The 21,302-nt window shown below is 35.9% G+C and overlaps 1 pseudogene; it reads left to right on the top strand.

Moving 5' to 3' along the window:
- The first annotated feature begins 821 nt into the window (after nucleotides 1-821).
- On the top strand, nucleotides 822-19,319 carry LOC143250033 (pyrokinin-1 receptor pseudogene; annotated as a pseudogene).
- The last annotated feature ends 1,983 nt before the right edge of the window (nucleotides 19,320-21,302 follow it).

The following is a 21,302-nucleotide window of genomic DNA, read 5'->3' as shown; positions in this document are numbered from 1 at the left end:
ATGTAAATTTAAATTAGGAATATTTAGTGAATAACTTTCAGCGGTCTCGTTGTTTTCGTATTGTTTGTTTGATAAGTTGATTAATTATTTCAAAAACGAAGTATTTTACCTATGGATTGCATTTAAACGTGACTTTATATATATATATATATATGTATGTGTCTGTATATCAAATCATATTGCTTTAATTTGCAATGAGTTGTTGTTTTCTAAGCGCAAAACAAACCACAATCGACTATTTGCCTTCCGTCAGCCACAAAAAATCGAGCCCAAGGATTTAGGGTTGTTCGTGAGTAAATCTGCCACCGAATCCTCTGACGACTTGGTCTAACACTCACTGGAACACCAGACGTTGTATTCTTGAAAATCTGAATAACACTCTGTACAAAATATTTATATAAATATTGTATTAACATTAGTTATATTACAGTATGTCTATCGGACAGAAACCTAAGTTATTGTAGAATTTTTCAAAACCTGTTGCAAACCAAACAACTGTACTTCGTTCAGGTAACACTCCTTCTGCATACGCTAATGGGTGGTTTACTTATATTTTTAAGTTGCGTCATTAGTTGTAGCTCATAATTCTTGTTTAATTGATAGATGAACACAGAAAGAAGCGAAGCGCAAAGCAAGACTTTGGTTTTCTCTTCTGTCAATACAATAGTTCAAACCATGGAAGATAATCCATGATGTCAGAGAAGGAAGGAATATTATTGATTGTGGACGACATTCTAGCCAATCAGAGTGCCCATACATTTGAAACATGCGCACTAAGGAAAGGGTCTTCAAACGTTAGCTCAATTACACCATCAGGCTCCGTCTTGGTGAGGACGTTTCGCCTAAAGTTTCGTTCAAGGACTCGGATTCTTACCTGAAGGTAGGGCACCTTAAAATAACAACAATAAAACAAATAAAAAGAGAAGTTAGGTATAAAGTAATTTTGCTAGACGTATTTTAACCTCTGTCGGAGGTGTTTTTGTTGTGTTTTTTTTTTTAGGTTACTTGCAAGATAGCCGAAATCTAGTAATGACGAGCGAAGAAGATATTCCAGAATTCCTACAGGAGAACGTGGGTCCGAAACGAGCAGTTCTTTCTTTGGTGGTTCCCATGACTATACTTTACACAGTTATTTTACTTACCGGAGTTGTCGGTAACATCTGCACGTGCCTGGTCATTGCTAGAAATAAGTACATGCATACGGCCACTAATTACTACCTGTTCAGCTTGTCCGTGTCCGACGTTTTGCTCCTGATACTGGGCTTACCGCAAGAGATTTACCTTTTCTGGCAGAGTTATCCGTACGTCCTCGGAGAGTGGTTCTGTATCACCCGAGGTCTGACTTCAGAGACGTCTACCAATGCGTCAATCCTGACCATCACGGCCTTCACCGTGGAGCGGTATCTGGCCATCTGCCATCCTCTCCTAGCCCACAGGATGTCCCAGCTCTCTCGTGCCATTAAAGTAATAGTAATTATCTGGATATTTGCTGCTCTGTGCTCCGTTCCAGTCGTCTTCCAGCTCGGAATAGTCTATCAACAGACGACTAACGAGACGGTTATTATGGAGTCGGCCACGTGCGGTATAAAACGTAAGTTACCTCACATATTTGAGGTTTCCACTATCATCTTCTTCTTCCTGCCCATCACGATGATTACCTTCCTCTATGTCCTGATCAGTTTGAGGCTCCGTCGGTTCACCATCGGTCAGGTCGAGTCGTCTCCGGAACAGACTAGAAGCTGTGGAAATCGGTACTCGTCTCGTCGAGCGGTGGTGAAAATGTTAGGTAAGAATCAGTTCTCAGGACTTACTTACTGTGTCGCGAAACGTTATACGTTTCGGTGGCGAGTTTCGGCAGTAAATAATTAAATATCGTTTGTTAGTTAGCCATTTTATTCTTTATTGTTTCGTTTCACTAAATCCTTTCTGTTAACAGATGTCAAAGAAAAACAACTTCTTTTGACTTTAAGTCTTCCAGTGGCTCAGTAATAACTAGGCTTAAGACGCTAAAATTCGGTTTTCGATACGCATGATGGGCAGAGTAGAGAAAACACATCGTATAGCTTTCCCTTAACAAAAATTAAACCTATTAAATTAAAACGACGGCACATTCTCGTCTAATCTCATGACAAACTTGAACCCAGAAGCTCCAACCATCCAAAATTCTATACGTGTATTATATTTTGAAACCACAGTTTCTTTGTTCTTTTTAAAACAAAGTAACTTTTTATTTTATACCAGCAGGCTAAATCACTAAACTATTAGAAAAAAAATCGGGCTTAAACCTCAAATATGAACCTTGATCAGGTAGCCTTCCCTATATTTATTATTTCTAAACCTTAAAGAATTGTTGGTACCCTGACGATTGTAGCCTTCCCTATGTCTCCATTCATCACTATTACCAAACATAAGTCGTTGTTAGCACTTTGAACATAGTGTTCTACAACTCTGAGAATTTTTTGGTTTGATTTTCCTTTTCATTTTTTTTTAACGAGACTTTCTTAATATAAAAAAAAACATCTCTTTGTCAAACGAAGTTTAGAAATTTTATTTTATAAGCATTTTCGAAACATTTCTTTTATTTCTGTAAATAAATGGCTTGTTAGAACATACCTGTATCGTGTAGAAAGAAAAACAGTTTTTAAATTAATAGCTTGACAGGTCGATAACCCCTTCAAAGGAGCAATGTATATATTATGCCCATTTCTCTTTCGTTTATCTCAGAAAAAATTAATATTGACGTCATATTTCTCGTTAGATGGCGCTTTAAATATAGGCCTACTTGTAAATTACACAGGCTTGCGATAGTTTTACTGGCTTGAAATTTTTATGTGTTATACGGTAATTTATGTACGCTGAATCTAAGAATGGTATCCATATTTCTTTACCACTTGTAGATTTTTCACAATACGTTATATGTACATTTACATAAATGAATCATATTCATGGAAATCTGGTCGCATTTTCTCATATTTAAAATGTTGACAGCCACAACTACAAAACTCTCTAGACCAATAACGACTTGAGAGCCTTATCGATTGTTCTAGAACCTGTAAGAAACACACCCCTAGTGTATAAACGGTTAACAGGCCGCATAACGTGTCATTACTGGATAGTATTTGTTTCTATGTGCACTTTGACATTATTTTCTATTTTCCACATCATTTATTCGTCGCTATGGCAACAAGAGATTGTGTAAATGACCCAAACATATTCTGTTATATTTTGGTAAATTTGATCTAAGTAAGAGGTTTCTTTTTCTTCGCAATTTGCAAAATGTTCCTATGTGATAAAATTTTATTATTTGTGAACTATACGTCGCTGAATAATAGAACATCCGTTATTAAAATCAAAACAATTTTAACAAGAACGTCATATCAATTAATATTATTAAGATTATAAATCTTATTACATTATAAGGTGAAACATTTGCAACTATGGCGTCCTTTGATATGTTGGCAGCATGTTTGAGGGCTCATCTTACAACGATAAAAAAGTCCGGGGCTTGATTGCCCAAGGTGGATTAAGCGCAGATAGTCCAGTTTGTAGGTTTCAGTTGCAAAACAGACAAAGCAGTTATAATTAATGTAATAATGTTTTTATGTAAAATATCCTTTGAGGTGCTATATTACTTTTTGCTTTTTTAAAAAATCATTTAACTTTGAAATTATTATTAATCTAATATTTTAATCTATTGTATAACAGTTCACGATTACTCCCCTCTCAGCCCAGCATGGCCAAGCGTGGTTGTATTTACTCTTGAAATGTAACACTTTCAGGAGCTATCCAGAATCACATCTGATGTGAACATTGCAAGGAAATAGTGAAAACCTTTATATACACTTGAAGAAATTATAAACACATTTTAAGAAAATTTTGAGCACTTTTACAAAACTTTGGGCCCCCGGCATGGCCAGGTGGTTAAGGCACTTGTATCGTAATCAGAGATTCGCGGGCTTGCATCCTTGTCGCGCCAAACATGCTCGCACTTTCAGCCGTAGGACGTTATAATGTCACGGTCAATCCCACTATTCGTTACCAAAACAGTAGTCCAAGAGATGGCGGTGAATGGTAATGACTAGCTGCCTTCCCTCTAGTCTCACAAGGCTAAATTAGGGACGGCTAGCGCAGATAGCCATCGAGTAGCTTTGTGCGAATTTCAAAAACAAAACAAACAATTAAGTCACCATGAAAAAAGATATTGAATAAAATGATTTATTTTTACTGTAGTGTTCAAATAGGTGTATTAGAGCAGGAACGTATATAATTTCAACTGGTAAAAATTGAAAGTTAGTTATTAAAACTAGAATAACTTTTATGAAGTTTAACTTCCTAGCCCTGTGTTATTACAGTTATCAGTAACATTTCCTCGATAATTCTTCAGCATTTCTGATTTAAAGGCAGATCAGCTTTTTATTTAATTTCGTTTGTTTTGAAATGTACGCAAAGCCACATGAGGGCTATCTGCGCCAGCTACCCATAATTCAGCAGTGTATGACTAGAGGGAAGGCAGCTAGTCATCACCACCCACTGCCAACTCTTGGGCTACTCTTACCAACGAATAATGGGATTGATCGTCACATTATAACGCCCCCACGGCTGAAAGGGCGAGCATGTTTGGCGCTAAGGGCATGCGAACCCGCGACCCTCAGATTACGAGTCGCACATCTTAACACGCTTGGGCATGCCGGGCCCATCAGTTTAATATCTACTGACTGACCGAAAAACACCCTCTACTGCATAATGGTGACAGTTTAAATTAAACGTTAAAAACCCCTTATGTAATGTCATTTTAGTGCCTACTCACTGACTGACGGACAACGCGCTACAGCATAGTGGTGACATTACAAATTACAAAGTTAAACGTTTCTTATATGACGTCATTTTAGTGTCTACTGACTGACTGACAGATAACACACTATTGTATAGTAGTGCAAGAGGTTAAAACATTTCTAGGTAAGCTCTTATTGGCTTGTAACCTTTTTGCTATTAATGTTTGTTTCTAAGTTCTCCGGTGTTATGGATGATCCTATACCCCATGAAAGAGTTGGTGAATAATATGAAACCTTATTCATTTTATTATTTCTGGTAAATATTGATCAAGTTAGACATATCGTTTGCTCTTCCGATGATATATGCACACAAAAAAAATACACATGTATAATTAAATTTTCCGTTTAGTAATTTATCTACAGTAACCTTTATTATCGTAAGGTCACACGAAAACGAAACCACAATGTTGGAAGTTCAGTAACCGCCTGGTGTTCAATAGTTGAGGATGGATTACGTAAGAATACTGAACATTAAAGTAGCGATACGATGTAGGAAAACAAAGAGTAGGCGGAACTCCCAAGATGCGTACATATTTGAGAAGTAAAAATATAGAAGTCGCATGATAAGCAATAAATATTGTAATTTAACACTTTTCATAAGAGTGAGAGGAAGGGGGGTAAATAAACGAACCTTCTGTAGATAGCTTGAATTTAAGATAAAAAACAACATTGTATGAGATTTTGAAAAATAGAAACAGGTTTTTTGATTATTGGAAGTTCGGTCTAACAGGTCTGATATCGTCTAACCGCTGATATTTTTGTTTTGTTTTTTGAATTTTGCACAAAGCTACTCGAGGGCTATCTGCGCTAGCCGTCCCTAATTTAGTAGTATTTTTGTTAATTTCGCGCAAAGCTACTCGAGGGCTATCTGCGCTAGCCGTCCCTAATTTAGTAGTATTTTTGTTAATTTCGCGCAAAGCTACTCGAGGGCTATCTGCGCTAGCCGTCCCTAATTTAGTAGTATTTTTGTTAATTTCGCGCAAAGCTACTCGAGGGCTATCTGCGCTAGCCGTTCCTAATTTAGTAGTATTTTTGTTAATTTCGCGCAAAGCTACTCGAGGGCTATCTGCGCTAGCCGTCCCTAATTTAGTAGTATTTTTGTTAATTTCGCGCAAAGCTACTCGAGGGCTATCTGTGCTAGCCGTCCCTAATTTAGTAGTGTAAGACTAGAGGGAAGGCAGCTGGTCATCACCACCCACCGCCAACTCTTGAGCTACTCTTTTACCAACGAATTGTGGGATTGACCGTCACATTATAACGCCCCCACGGTTGGGAGGGCGAGCATGTTTGGCGCGACGGGGATGCGAACCCGCGACCCTCAGATCACGAGTCGCACGCCTTAACACGCTTGGTCATGCCGGGCCCGATTATTTTGTACAGACAAGTAATTCACCAACTTACGTATTTAATAAGTAGATGAGGGGTGAGGTCTTAAAGTATGAAAAGTTTGCATTAAATTGGAACTCGAATATGATTGGTACGTAAGTAGGAACTGAGAGCTAAAGTGTCTGGATTTCTGAAATATGATTGGTCTGTTTTGAACTGAGGTAAAATTAACCACTTTGACAGATATTTGTTTGCAAAAACTCTGAAAAAAACTTCGTTTCTCCATTTTGTAATAAGTAGACATAAATGGACGATCAGAGATGTCGAGAAAACCCACTTATAGAGAAATATATATGTAAAAACGGCTCGTTTGGGTAAAATATTTTCTCAACCCAAACGAGCCGTTCTTACATATATATAAATAGACAATATTTATAAATTTGATATTTTCGGTTTGAAAATCAATATGTATTTTTATTTTTAAGAGTTTTATTTCGACAGGAAGAATATTTTTTCTAATGAAAAATATCTACAGAGGGCCTAGTTGAAGGCAAGCAGTGGTGTATATCAGAAGGTCCAAGGTTTGAACCCTCATACTGCACTTTCAGCTATCGGAGTGTTATTACTGTTAGAGTTAATCTCCTTATTTGGTAAACAGTAACTGCGTAGTCGATAAATGTTACGAACTGGTGACTTTCTAAATGTCTATTAGATGTGCAATGAGCGGTAGTGGTCTCTGGCCTGGCCATTTTTAGCTCGTGAGCCGCATAGAATATCGTTCAAGTGAAAGTTTTCAAGCGCCGAAAATTCACAGTCTCATTCGAAACGTTTATTTCTATAAAATCGTATCACATCACTCGTTTTATAACAAAGCATTTGACGTCATAACTCCTAAACTTATTTGTTACTTATTACAGTGAAGCGGCCAATCTACTGAAAAGAGAGTGAATTGTGTTAAGGGAAATCCATTTCGGTTTAAGTTATTTTTAATGAGTTGATAGAAAACATACTGGTGAGTTTAATAAGGTTTCCAACAACATGCTACAAAATGTCATGAATATTTAAACTGCTGTCGACTTTTTCAGACTTCAGACAAACGAGAAAAAAAAAAAATTCATCGTGTATTTTATTCGCCTACACAACAGATTCCATGAATGTTTAAAGATTCAAACCTACCTTTGATCCCCTTTACGTATCTACACTCTAATACTGTGTCTTCCATTTGACATTTTCTTACGTGTATAAACTGTAACTCTGTTTCTCCACTATTTTTACCCCTGGTATTGTTAACGTATATACACTGTAATACTATGTCTACATTGTATTTTGTCGCCCGGCATGGCCAAGGGTGTTAAGGCGTGTGACTCGTAATCTGAGGGTCGCGGGTTCGCATCCCGGTCGCGCCAAACGTGCTCGCCCTTTCAGCCGTGAAGGCGTTATAATGTTACGGTCAATCACTCTATTCGTTGGTAAAAGAGTATCAAAAGAGTTGGCGGTGGGTGGTGATGACTAGCTGCCTTCCCTCTAATCTTACACTGCTAAATTAGGGACGGCTTGCACAGATAGCCCTCGAGTAGCTTTGTGCGAAATTCCAAAAACAAACAAACAAACATTGTATTTACCTATGATATTATTTACATATATAAACTGTAACACTATTTTTATCCTTTATTTACCCTTCGGGCGCTGGACTCGTAATCTGAGGGCCATGGATTCGAATCTCCGTCACACCACACATGTTCTCCCTTTCAGCCGTGGAGCGTTATAACGTGATGATCAATCCCAATATTAGTTAATAAAAGAGTAGCCCAAGAGCTGGTGGTGGATGGTGATGACTATTTGCCTTCTTTCTAATCTATATGTTACTAAATTAGGGACGGCTAGCGCAGATAGCCCTCGTGTGGCTTTGTGTGAAAATTAAAACAAACAAGCAAAGAAACCTTACCTTTCATGGTTTTTTACAGATGTAAACTGTAATAGTATTTATCCTTTTTCTCTTTATACTGTTTACATATATTCACTGTAACACTACGTCTCCCCTTTCTGTCCTCAGCTGGGACAGCAAGGAGTCTACAGGTTTACAACGCCCGATATAGCTTTGCTGTAATAAAACTCACACAAACACACTGTCCCATTTCCTCCTGGAAATGCGTCAAATGAAAAATGACCCGAATTGCTAATATCTTTGAAATCATGGAGAATGATTTGAAATTATGCTCATTTCGAGGACATTCTGTTAATTTGTTTAGAATCTCTGCTCAGAGCTAGAAAATAGCTATGGCTGTCCCTAATTTTGAAGTGAAAGAGTAGAACGAAACCAATTAATTAACAGCAACAGTCTCAACACACCTTGGCGTGTTCGAACAAAGGGATTTGATTGTCACTATTATAACGCATCTATGGCCCCAAACCCAAAGTACTTAGTGCCCTCTTTACGTCAGTGTGATGTGAGCCATGAATCTTCGAATTAACCTTCATTCCCGCTAATCACTAGATTGTTCGTGGCCCATAGACATGAGTAACATTTAACATGATAAAGGACCACTTTTTCTTTTCTGCTGTTTTCATTCACTCACCTATTTTTTCCCTCGGCCCGATTTAGTCTCGCCTGGTCTGACTTGACCAGAAAGAGCACTTAACTGACTTTTTGCTACTGCAAAATTGCGACTTGCACCGTGAGACAGTGAGTGGTACTGATTATATTGTTACCACTTACACTCTTATTTACAAGACTTTCACACTGAATTATTGTACCCACTAGCCAATATATATCTAACATTATTAACATTGTCATGATGTACAAGACTGTTTAGCGTAGGTATTATCAATTACTTATTTTGAGTTAATATTTCATAATCCTTTGTTTTTTATAATAAAAATTTTAAAACAGATAGTTACTAGAAGTTATGTTATAATTCATTAATCTTGAGACTTTCGAACGTCGCGCGAAATTTACTGACGTCAAGGATATAGAGATTTCTAGAAGGCGAGCATACGATTATTTTCTAAATATATGAATAGCGTGAGACGAGCAGGGATAGCAGATAAACAGAACAGATAAGAAAGTAAAGTCACTGGAAGTGGAAGTTCGCCGTGAAGTGTTAATTGCCGAAGAAGTGATAACCTTAACGATTAATATGTTAGAGAAAACTAGCAGTTTTAAGAAGATAATAAGCGTTGTCATGTGAATTATACACAGAATACTAGTGGGATAGAAATAGAGAAAGATAGCTCAGCTTGTCAACTGGAATTCTGAAGCAATTTAATAGATCTAAGTGGATTTTGGCAAGAAGAAAATAATTATGTATACTATTTAAAATTCCATTACGATATATGTAGTGAAAAGAAATTTTATTCATACATTTAACTTGTTTTGAATATATTATTTTAAAACAAGTGGAGTATGAGCTCTTCACTTATTTTTGAATTTATCGCTAACAAGTCACAGACACCTACTGTAGAAAAATCCTTAGCCAAACCAACACTCATATTATTCAACCAACTTACTAAATACTACTACTATATATAATATTAAGAAGAATAACCTTTATTATCTTGACAAACATTTATTAAATTATTTACACGGAATTGCTCTAACCAATCTACTAATAAAATTATTAATAATTGGTGAGTCACTTACCCAGATTTCTTTATAAACATACCATTACTAATATTGTTAACATTTACGAAAATATTTGCGTGCCCCCCATTGGCACAGCAATATCTTTGCGAACTTACAACGATAGAAACGGTTTCGATACCTATAGTTAATAGAGCATAGATAGCTTAATGTATATCATTGTGATTAATTGTTCTAACTAGTCTACTGTTAAAATCTATTAATCTATTTACAGTAATGTTTTATCCATTCTTCAACTAATGTTGTTAGCATTTGATAATTTATTTACACTGGATTGTTTTATCTTTTCTTTTTATGTTGTTAATAGTCAGTGACTTATTTATATATTTATCATAATTGTAGAATGAAATAACATTCCTCACTTCTCTATCCATAGTTTTGTTGGGTCACTGTATGGAATATCTTTATTGGTTGAATTCCTTGTTTAGCTGTATGATTTAGTTTTATTGGTTGATTGTAAGATATAATTTCATTGGTTGATTGTAAGATACACTTTTACTGGTTGGCTATATGAAAGATCTATCCATCATGTCCTCCGTTAACGATATACTTATATGTTCGAACGTAAATTAAGAAGTTGTAGGTTTTCAAATACAACTAACAACATAAAAAATGTATGTATGAGTTGAATACACGCTAAAGTAGAAACGGCCTGAAGAATCTAAAGATAACACTATGTAACAAAATTGTTACTTTTTCTTGTTCCTGGACAGAAAGTGTTATTTCCCAATTGCTTATGCCTAAAGTAAATGGAAAAGACCTATTTTACTCTTCAAACTTTGCTTTTGTGACTTGGGTAATGAAATTTTCAAATTTACCCATTTTCCAGAACATTGCAGGTAGATTCAGTGCTGAGTAGCCGATAGAAAAGTTTCTTGAACTCACAAGAATTTTCAAGAACTTTATACAATGTTGTAGAACTTACGAGAAATTTCAAGAACCTTTCAGGATTTTCTAGAACTTTCCATAGCTGCCTAAGTGAACACGTAGATCTATCTGATTTTATCAGAGATGGCATCAGGAAGCTGCAAGCATTCTCCAGATGCATTATGTTATGTATGTAGCCAAGTTATCAATACAAGAGCGAAAAGCACTCTGTGACAGCATCTGCTAAAATATGTGAAGCCTACAAGGCATATTTCGGCATGCCTGTTAGGGATCAAGATAAACCCTAGGCCTCTAAGGAGGTTTTACCAAGTTTTCCTGTTATCTTTGCCTTTGGGACAGCAGGGACACCGCAGCGCATTACAACAGAAAGCACTGGCCACAACGGACCCAGTTCTCTATGGGGAGGCACAATGTCAATTGCCTTAATAGAAGGTCCACTAGTGGACCTCCAGAAGGTGTTGTTCTCACCATTGCACAAAAATTGAGTCTCATGAAACAATTCGTCACAGCTCTTGGTAAGGAGTCTGCAGCCTTCAAGTACCTTTGAGACTTCTTCCCTAAGGTGTCTGAAGCAAAGATCATAGCTGGTGTCTGTCTTCATTGGACCACAAATAGAGATCCTGAAGTGCACAGAATTCCCTAAGTAGGAAGGAAAAGAAGAGCTTGAAGCAGCTTTCTCGCAGTGGTTCGGAGCTTCTTGAGCAATCACAAGGCTGAAAATTATGTGGAACTGGTTGAGGCTTTGGTGAAGAGCTACAGCAAAATGGACGTCCCTGAAAGTCCATATCCTTGACGTTCATCTTGATAAATTCATGGAGAACATGGAAGCATACTCAGAGGAGTAAGGCGAGTGCTTCCACCAAGATATACTGGACTTTGAACGCTGCTACCAAGGAGCGTATAACGAAAACATGATGGGAGACTATATTTGTGGACTGATACATGAAAGTGATTTACATTACAGTAACATATCTCAAAAAACTACTCACTTCTAAACATTGTTTTATAACTTTAGTATAAATACATGTAAATCTTGATTCATATGGTGTTTTATTCAGATCTTATGTAAATGAAAATGTACAAATTTGCCTTTTTTTACATAGAAAATAGGTTAATTTCTAAATTTCATTATCCAGGTCAGAAAAGCAAGGTTCGAAGGGAATAATGACCATTTTGTGTACTTTTACAACATAAGTAATTAATAAATAACACATATTATCCAGGAACAAATTTTGTGATACAGAGTGTAATATAGGAATTGTTTTGCGTATTTTTATCTTTCTTAAATAATGCGATTGCGATTTAAAAGGTCCAAGATTCGAACTTGTAGGACACCAATAAACTCCCTCTGAACTTTCAATGATGAGTGCGTTAAAAAAATGTTACAGATAATCTTGCTAATCGATTTTGAGTAGCTGTTTAGGCCGCGTGTGTTGGGATGACCAAATCTAGTCCGTGGGATCCCTTATCGGTGATTTAAGCTCTTGTGTTGTCGCACATGATATGATGTTTGTTTGTTTTAAATTTCGCGCAAAACTACTCGAGGACTATCTATGTTAGAGTCCCTCATTTAGCAGTGATAGACTATAGAGAAAGTTAGTGGTGTTGAACACCCACCGCCAACTCTTGGGCTACTCTTTTACCAACGAATAGTAGGATTGAGTCACATTATAACACTTCCATATTTTAAAGGACGAACACGTTTGGTAAAGGAATTCGGACAATCGACAGAAAAGCTTGGAAGTCGAGCCATCTAACTACCAGACCACACCAGGGTTTCATGAGATACGAATTAGACTTAAGATACCAAGGTATTTACTCTAACTACCGGACAACACCAGGGTTTCATGAGATACGAATTAGACTTAAGATATCAAGGTATCTACTCTAACTACCAGACCACACCAGGGTTTCATGAGATACGAATTAGACTTAAGATATCAAGGTATCTACTCTTAACTACCAGACCACACCAGGGTTTCATGAGATACGAATTAGACTTAAGATATCAAGGTATCTACTCTAACTACCAGACCACACCAGTGTTTCATGAGATACGAATTAGACTTAAGATATCAAGGTATCTACTCTAACTACCAGACCACACCAGGGTTTCATGAGATACGAATTAGACTTAAGAAACCAAGGTAACGAGAAGGTTGATAAAGCATTTTTTTAAAATAGGGGTGTAAGTCTATTCTTGCATCGTTTGGGGTAAATAAAAATTATAAACCAGTGAGAAATTACTAAAGAATTTTCCGTCGCCTACAAATATTCAGTTTTAATTATCAATGACTGATATTGAAATCAATACACTTTAGATACGAGTGATTGATCGACATTTCCTGGTCTTGTCTCATTATGATCACTGCGCAACGTGGTTTATTTTTACACCGATTTTAACTTTCGTGTTTTAGTGCTCGTGTTTAGCACCATTATTGCTCAAGCACGTATCAGGAAGTATTTTAATATTCAAATTTCGTTATTAATCAAACAAGAGAAGCCCGACTTTCCATTGTTGCTGCCTTTAGCATAAATCAAATTTATTGTTTCACCTGCTTGGAAACGCAACTATAGCTCTGTGACAATACTTAATATTTACATTGAGTTCCCTCGACACAAAACTTTCAATAATAAATCCAACAATACTGTATTAGGATAGCTAACATGGTAAACTGTCCATGACAGATTCAACAATACTGTATTAGGATAGCTAACGTGGTGAACTGTCCATGATAGATTCAACAATACTGTATTAGGATAGCTAACGTGGTGAACTGTCCATGACAGATTCAACAATACTGTATTAGGAGAGCTAACGTGGTGAATTGTCCATGATAGATTCAACAATACTGTATTAGGATAGCTAACGTGGTGAACTGTCCATGACAGATTCAACAATACTGTATTAGGATAGCTAACATGGTAAACTGTCCATGACAGATTCAACAATACTGTATTAGGATAGCTAACATGGTAAACTGTCCATGATAGATTCAACAATACTGTATTAGGATAGCTAACGTGGTGAACTGTCCATGACAGATTCAACAATACTGTATTAGGATAGCTAACGTGGTGAACTGTCCATGACAAATTCAACAATACTGTATTAGGATAGCTAACATGGTAAACTGTCCATGACAGATTCAACAATACTGTATTAGGGTCTTTGACTCAGTAAACTGTCCATTATAGATTCAGCAAGGATGTATAAGGATCGTTAACTCAATAAACTGTCCATAATAGTATCAATAAGATATATTAGGATCCTTAACTCATTAAACTGTCCATAATAGTATCAATAAGATATATTAAGATTGTTGACCCAGTGAATTGTCCATAATAGTATCAATAAGCTATATTAGGATTGTTGACCAAGTGAATTGTCCATAATAGTATCAATAAGCTATATTAAGATTGTTGACCCGGTGAATTGTCCATAATAGTATCAATAAGCTATATTAGGATTGTTGACCCAGTGAATTGTCCATAATAGTATCAATAAGCTATATTAGGATTGTTGACCCAGTGAATTGTCCATAATAGTATCAATAAGCTATATTAAGATTGTTGACCCGGTGAATTGTCCATAATAGTATCAATAAGCTATATTAGGATTGTTGACCCAGTGAATTGTCCATAATAGTATCAATAAGCTATATTAGGATTGTTGACCCAATGAATTGTCCATAATAGTATCAATAAGATTTATTAGGATCGTTAACTCAATAAACTGTCCATAGTAGTATCAATAAGATATATTAAGATTGTTGACCCAGTGAATTGTCCATAATAGTATCAATAAGCTATATTAGGATTGTTGACCAAGTGAATTGTCCATAATAGTATCAATAAGCTATATTAAGATTGTTGACCCGGTGAATTGTCCATAATAGTATCAATAAGCTATATTAAGATTGTTGACCCGGTGAATTGTCCATAATAGTATCAATAAGCTATATTAGGATTGTTGACCCAGTGAATTGTCCATAATAGTATCAATAAGCTATATTAGGATTGTTGACCCAGTGAATTGTCCATAATAGTATCAATAAGCTATATTAAGATTGTTGACCCGGTGAATTGTCCATAATAGTATCAATAAGCTATATTAGGATTGTTGACCCAGTGAATTGTCCATAATAGTATCAATAAGCTATATTAGGATTGTTGACCCAGTGAATTGTCCATAATAGTATCAATAAGCTATATTATGATTGTTGACCCAGTGAATTGTCCATAATAGTATCAATAAGCTATATTATGATTGTTGACCCAGTGAATTGTCCATAATAGTATCAATAAGCTATATTAGGATTGTTGACCCAGTGAATTGTCCATAATAGTATCAATAAGCTATATTAGGATTGTTGACCCAGTGAACTGTCCATAATAGTATCAATAAGCTATATTAGGATTGTTGATCCAGTGAACTGTCCATGATAGTATCAATAAGCTATATTATGATTGTTGACCCAGTAAACTGTCCATAATAGTATCAATAAGCTATATTATGATTGTTGACCCAGTGAACTGTCCATGATGGTATCAATAAGCTATATTATGATTGTTGACCCAGTGAACTGTCCATAATAGTATCAATAAGCTATATTATGATTGTTGACCCAGTGAACTGTCCATAATAGTATCAATAAGCTATATTATGATTGTTGATCCAGTGAACTGTCCATAATAGTATCAATAAGCTATATTAGGATTGTTGACCCAGTGAATTGTCCATAATAGTATCAATAAGCTATATGAGTACTGTTGACCCAGTGAATTGTCCATAATAGTATCAATAAGCTATATGAGTACTGTTGACCCAGTGAATTGTCCATAATAGTATCAATAAGCTATATTATGATTGTTGACCCAGTGAATTGTCCATAATAGTATTAATAAGCTATATTAGGATTGTTGACCCAGTGAACTGTCCATAATAGTATCAATAAGCTATATTATGATTGTTGACCCAGTGAACTGTTCATGATAGTATCAATAAGCTTTATTATGATTGTTGACCCAGTGAACTGTCCATAACAGTATCAATAAGCTATATTAGGATTGATGACCCAGTGAATTGTCCGTAATAGTATCAATAAGGCTATTCTACAATTGTTGCCCAGTGTCAAAACCATGACTGCAGCGATTGAAAGTCCAGACAACTTCCCTTGCAGGCTCCACGACTGGACTCCATAGCTCTTCTTGTCTCGATTTCCAGGAGTAGATAAGACGTGGAGATCGTTGCCATATCTCAACATATCTGCCTTGATTCTATGACTATTAATTACTAAGTACAGTTTTTGTTTGAGGGAAAGTTTAGTTTGAACTGAACAAGTTATCTAAAGATAAAAATGAGTGATCTTATGAATAATTCATTGTCTTGTATCCGCTCATGGCAAAAAGTGGTGAATTATTAATACTGTTCGTAGAAAGGCTCAGATATACAGTATAAAATATTATAACAATAAGAAACAACACCTGATAAGTTTATGTCTGCTTATGAATTTTGTTTCTTAAGACGGCGATCATTCGAGAATTTGGTAATCAGAGCTAATGACTATAATATGAAATACATAGGACTCTAGTTGTAACAATGTGTAAATTATTCACTAAATAATACGATACAGAACTTCAGGCTCAGTTGAAACGTTATAAGCATCATCTGTTATTTTTTACCGCCAGAGAATAATGTTAGCCTTTAGCTGCTTATAGAAATATTCACGTTCTGTATCCGGTTCAGTTAAAATATAAACGTTTTTTTGTTTTTTTAAGAAATTGTATATCTCAGTAAATGTCAAAAGTTCACTTCTTGGTGAACACGTATACGTATAGAGAGGCAAATAAAAGCTGTATAATTTATTCTTGTATGCTGAATTTATTTCAACAACAGGTATTTGTGAAAGCAGATGTTTAATACAAAAGCCTTATAATTTATTGATGTATACTCAAAGCGTACGTAAGAAAAGATACCTACGTTATGGCTTTTGACACTTGTTACAGATTCTGTAACCTTATGTTTTCGGCACTTTCCTAATGAATGACGTAATCTGAATCTGGGATTTAACTACTAAAACATCTTAAAGTTAAATAACGCAAAAGTGTCAAGGATGCGTAGAAATTAAAAATTGAAAGATACGTCAGTTGTGTATCTTTAAAATATAAACGTAAGTCGGTAGCTTCAAACGTAAACAATTGAAAAAAAAACGACAAATGAGATAGTTCGAACATGACTGTAATATGTTAATGGACATTCGGCCCGGCATGGCCAAGTGTGTTAAGGCGTTCGACTCGTAATCCGAGGGTCGCGGGTTCGAATCCCCGTCGCACCAAACATGCTCGCCCTTTCTGCCGTGGGGGGCGTTATAATGTGACGGTCAATCCCACTATTCGTTGGTAAAAGAGTAGTTCAACAGGTGGCGGTGGGTGTTGATGACTAATTGTCTTTCTTCTAGTCTTACACTGCTTAATTAGGGACGGCTAGCGCAGATAGCCCTCGTGTAGCTTTGCTCGAAATTCGAAACAATGTTAATGGACATTCACCAAAAATTAGTTAAATTTAAGTTCATTATTGAATTCTGTTTCCTAAAGGTTAATTTCAAATCCATTGTAAAGAAATATTTATAATAATATAGCAACGCAGACTTGTCTTTACTTCTTCGATTCTTGAATGGATTCTAAGTCGTAAAATAATTTGGTGTTTAATATTTTAAACCTCATGTCGAACAGGAACCAAATGATTAGGCTAGAGACCTCTGGGACTAGGCATAGCCATTCTCAATTTCAAATTGTTGATCTGATGGAGGTCAACCATTCGGCAACATTTGCTGTCTAAATGGCTGCTCTTAACCGAATAGAGACATTGACTGTCACTTTTATGCTGCGCCCACAGCTTAACACGGAATTAGTTTTCGTTCGATTCTGGATGACGTTGACTTCGTGACGTTGTAGTTGTCTACATGTCTTCAACGATTGTTTTATAAAATATGACTAAAGGTTTTTTCACATTCCATTAACCCAACCCACCGAAATGTTAACATTGGTAGTTTAAACCTTCTAGGTAATGCGTTAGTGTTTGTAGCTATATATTATTGGTTGTTGTATAATGGTTTGATGTTTTTAGATTGAAGTGATTAGTTACTGTATAATTTATTTGATGTATGTAGCTGGAAGTGATTGGCTACTGTATAGTTGTTTGATGTTTTTAGATGAAAGTGATTGGTTACTGTATAGTGGGTTGATGTTTTTAGACGGAAGTGTTTGGTTTTTGCATAATGATTTGATGCATGTAGCTGGTAGTGATTGGTTACTGTATAATAAATTAAAGTTTTTAGATGGAAGTGATTGATTGCTGTATTGTGATTTAATCTTTCTTGGAATATATCACTGATTTCTATGATGTTGTGTGTTGAAAAATTTCTACCACACACATGCTCTCCTAAGGAGTCTTTTAAAATCTTTGCCTTCAAATGTACAAGCTATCAGTAGCTACACAATAAAAGTTTATATAACTTATTAGCAGGATTGCGAATATGAAACTCAGGTTTCGATACCTTTTGTGGGCAGAGCACAGATAACCCATTCTGTTTGATAACTTAAAAGTAAGAATGTGTCTGTTTTTAAAATTTATTTAACACTACGTGTATACTGAGGAAAGTAGGCTTAAGATCCAAACGAATCAGTAAGACGCTATTTTGTTTAATTATAAGATTCCTTGTATATTTTTTTATCCCTTTCTTACTTTTAGGCTTAGCGTTTTGTTATTATTGTTCCTTTTATATCTATTGTTTTAGTTTCAAATACCTGGTTTACAAGTTATTTTATCATATTTAATGCCAAGCACTAGTATTATTGTGGGAAAATTATATGGATGGATATCGGCAGAGTTTATTCATCAAATCTTTGAAATCTTGGATCTCTTAATAACTTTTGCTAAGTGGTATCAATTTTTTTTTCTAGTTGCAGTTGTTGTATCGTTTTTCATCTGCTGGACTCCTTTCCATGCTCAAAGACTAGTCGCCACCTACATCCAGGAGACACCAATGGCGGAAATGCCGTTTCAGGTGTTAACGTACATCTCAGGTGTGATGTATTATCTTAGCGCAACAATCAACCCAATTCTCTACCAGTTGATGTCCCTGAAGTTTCGCCAAGCATTCCATGATACATTCGGAAGTTGTCTGAGATGTTTAGGACCCCAGGATCTTCCCCAAATAACATTTTCCGCCTTTGGAAACAATATGGACGGCTCTCGTCTGCCATTCATCAAAGGAATCAGCGTCAGTTGTGATAACATCGCTTCTTTCATTGCTAGAAAATGGCCGTCTGTTAGTACCATCAGCGTCAGCCAGAGGGCGATGTCCACGTCCTCTAGCGCCCTAAACGTCAATCACAGAATAACAAACTCGAGTAATAATTTGATCGCTAATCCAAGGTCATTGTTGAATTTAGGAACCAAATTAGGACCTAATCATAAAGAGGACAATTCGCTCTGTGTTTCCGTTGAACTGGCGAGGAAAGAAAGGTCAGCATCTATTTCCTGTTTAAAGATTGGATATTTAGAATCGTCAACCAGTGAAGTAACGCCAGCAGCCAATCGACTGTCTTTACCGTCTCTAAACGTTTAACCTCGAAGACCTAAAAATATAAGTTCTAATAGAGCGTTTATTACCTCATGAAATCCATATTATATCTTTCTTATTTTTGTGTTGTATCTCTGGAAATTTTAAGTAGTAAACAGTTGTTAATTCAATTAGTGGTAACTAATGTTTGGTGGAATAAAACAAAAGTTAAATAAACTTGTGACTTGTTATTGTACTATTTGAATTTGACTAACTGTTTGTTTGTGGAATTTTGCACAAAGCTACTCGAGGGCTATCTGCGCTAGCTGTCTCTAATTTAGAAGTGATGGACTATTTGGCTACTCTTTTAACAAAGACAAAGTTGGATTGGCCATCAAATTATAACACCCCAAGGTTGAAAGGGCAAACATATTCGGCGACGGGATCCGAACATGCAACTAGTAAATTGCTAGGCCTATGACTAGTTAAAACTCATAGTTTAACTCTACTGTTTTATCATATCTGGCCGTTTTTCTGCCAGTACAAACTTAGGGTGGTCTCAAAAATTAATTTAAAAATTCACTTATTAATATTCCTTATAGTACGAACGTTTCAAATCACGTACGAACGTTTCGAATCACGTAAGAAAGACAAACACTCTTAAAGCTATTTTTCATGCAGCTCTTTGAATAATAGGAAAAATAATTTTAATGTTCGTCTAGTACTTTTCATAATTCACTATGTAACACACATTTTGTTCCTGGATAGTATGTGTTATTTCATAACTGCTTATGTTGTAAAAGTACAGAAAATGGCCATTATTCCCTTCAAACTTTGCTTTTGTGACCTGGATAATGAAATTTAGAAATTAATCTATTTTCTATGTAAAAACGGACAAATTTGCACATTTTCATTTACATAAGGTCTGAATAAAACAACATATGAATCAAGATTTACATGTGTTTATACTAAAGTTATACAAAAATGTTTAGACGTTTTTCGAGATTTGTGACTGTAATGTAAATCACTTTCACGTATCAGACCCCAAATATAGTCTCCCATCATGTTTTCGTTATACGCTCCCAGGTCACAAAAGCAAAGTTTGATGAGAAAAATAGGTCTTTTCTATTTACTTTAGACATAAACAATTAGGAAATAACACTTTCTGTCCAGGAACAAAAAAGTAAACATTTTGTTACATTGTGTAATAAATTAATGTCTATCTTTCTTTACATATTCTGAAGTCTTACAACCAATAGTTGTTTGTTTATTTACAAAACCAGTTCACTGCAGGTGTCAGACCTCGAAATCTGTAATCGTAAGCCCTCAACTTGATCGCTAAGCCGGTGAGAGACATGGTCAATGTTAATGGAAACACTATGGAGAGTGACTACAAGCTATAAAAGGCTTAGTAAAGATTTTTAAACAGTTTTAATGAGGTTTCATCAAATCTCTGAAGCAATTTTATAATTCTCATGATAGTAGTTTAGTGTGTTTCTCGGTATGGCCAGGTGGATATGGCACTTAAATAGCAATCCTAGGGTTGCGAGTTCGAATCCCCGTTCTATTAAACATATTCGTTACATTACAAGACGATAAATCTCACTATTCGCTCGTTAAAAATTTGCCCCAGAGTTGGCGGTGGGTGATAATGGCTTGCTGCCTTCTATTCAACCTTGCACTGCTAAATCAGCGGCAGATAGTCGTCGTGTACCTTTGTGCAAAATTCCACAAACAAAGAGTCTTTTACTGACTGAAGGAATTTTAAATATAAATTCGCGCCAAACATGCTCGCCCTTTCAGCCGTGGGGGCGTTACAATGTTTCGGTCAATCCCACTATTCGTTGGTAAAAGAGTAGCCCAAGAGTTGGCGGTGGGTGGTGATGACTAGCTGCCTTCCCTCTAGTCTTACACTGCAAATTAGGGACGGCGAGCACAGATAGCCCTCGAGAAGCTTTGTGCGAAATTCGGAAAACAAAAATAAACTTTAAATATAACATGGATCGTACAAATAGAGCCCTCTATCGGATTCTAAGTTAATTAACTAGC

This window comes from Tachypleus tridentatus, chromosome 4 (assembly GCF_004210375.1).
Source record: "Tachypleus tridentatus isolate NWPU-2018 chromosome 4, ASM421037v1, whole genome shotgun sequence".
NCBI classification, from domain to species: Eukaryota; Metazoa; Arthropoda; class Merostomata; order Xiphosura; family Limulidae; genus Tachypleus; species Tachypleus tridentatus.
The sequence above is the reverse complement of the archived record's forward strand: the minus strand, read 5'-3'. Positions and strand labels throughout refer to the sequence as shown.